The 1401-nt window shown below is 38.5% G+C and overlaps 1 protein-coding gene across 2 annotated transcripts in view; it reads left to right on the top strand.

The window, feature by feature from the left end:
• Positions 1–208: 208 nt before the first annotated feature.
• RPH3AL (rabphilin 3A-like (without C2 domains)) overlaps positions 209–1401 on the top strand; it is a 153211-nt gene continuing 152018 nt past the window's right edge. For both annotated transcript variants that reach the window (XM_018564115.1, XM_018564114.1), the window contains exon 1: positions 209–374. The gene's annotated coding sequence lies outside the window, so the exon portion shown is untranslated. The remainder of the gene's footprint in view (positions 375–1401) is intronic.

Genomic DNA, 1401 nt, shown 5'->3' with positions numbered 1-1401 from the left:
TAATTAATGAAATGAAAGATATCTGGCATTTCAAATGATGCATTTATTTGTGAAATGTAAAATAGAACTCTGTTGATATGAATACGGTACATGAAGAGAAAAGTATCGCAATTGACATATGTCCCTTTAGTCCCTAGGGATGGCGAATAATGAGACTCGTGTCGTTCCCCCACCTCTGACTCATTGTGACGTACACCAAGCTCCTGTGTGTCTGCCAGTCCAGGTCTCTGCTTGTTTGCAGCTGTTCACTTGACTGCTAATTGAAACATTTATTCAGCCTTTGGGTGATACTAGTTGTGTGCTTCTGAAAAAGCTGCTGCTTCTGACCTAGAGAAACCAAATCGACATCTTACCTGACATCTACATCTGCTTTGGTAAGTTTGCTTTTAGTGCCTGTCACTTATTTGCTTATTATTATAGCTCTGCTCTGTGTCATCATCACATAGGTCCTGTATTGTTTGTTTCCCTGGCTTTCTTCCTGTGTACTTGTTGCCACTGTCATTACAAGACGTGGAAAAGGCTTCCTTTTATGTTTATTCCTGGATTTTAGGGTTTGTTTGATTTCAAAGTTCTTTCTTATGTTATTACTAATAAAAGTCAATAATGTAAGAGAGAACAAAAAATAGTCTTCCAGCAATGGATATAGGGAATATAAAAGATGTGTTATCTTTAGATGAAGTTGCTACTAATGTGCATTGCGTTGAAGCGCTTCACAGTACATTTTTTAGGCACTGTTTGTGACAGTCAACGCACCCAAATGCAGCATGCAGAATGTTTTCCCAACAGGCTACAATGCATTGCACTGGTGGAAATTGGGTAAATTGAAAACTATGTTTGCTCATGTCTGTGCAATTTGCCAATCTTGGAAATCTGTGCATATAGTGGGAACCAGCCCTAAACTACTACCCAACTGTGACTGTTTGATATGTAAGCTTATTCTGTTTAGCTTGAAAGAGAGACAACTCCAAACAATAGTAGGAGCAACAAAATGGAGGGGAGACGGTGCTAGTTATGTGTATGTTTCATGGAATAAAAGTCTAAACTGCAGAAACACAGTTACTTTATTTCTTCCATCCGGGCGCGTCTGCTGTCTCGCACATACCTTTTTTGGGGGCATTCTTTTCTCATCTCTCCCTTGTTCTGTTTAGGCTAAAGCCAATATGTAAATAAAGTGACCCATGGCAAATAATCAGCAATCATTTAATTACCATGCCAGCTAATAAGTGATAAAGTGACATCTGGTTGCTATGGGCTACTGCACTTTGCATACTGTGGATGGTTTATGCGAAAGAACTATATTATGCAAAAGAACTGTCTTTTAATTTTTTTTATTTTATTTGCACACTGTGTGTGTGTGTGTGTGTGTGTGTGTGTAATATATATGTGTGTGTGTGTGTGTGT

This window comes from Nanorana parkeri, unplaced genomic scaffold (assembly GCF_000935625.1).
Source record: "Nanorana parkeri isolate BGI_ZX_2015 unplaced genomic scaffold, ASM93562v1 scaffold726, whole genome shotgun sequence".
In the NCBI taxonomy this organism is placed as follows: domain Eukaryota; kingdom Metazoa; phylum Chordata; class Amphibia; order Anura; family Dicroglossidae; genus Nanorana; species Nanorana parkeri.
The sequence above is the reverse complement of the archived record's forward strand: the minus strand, read 5'-3'. Positions and strand labels throughout refer to the sequence as shown.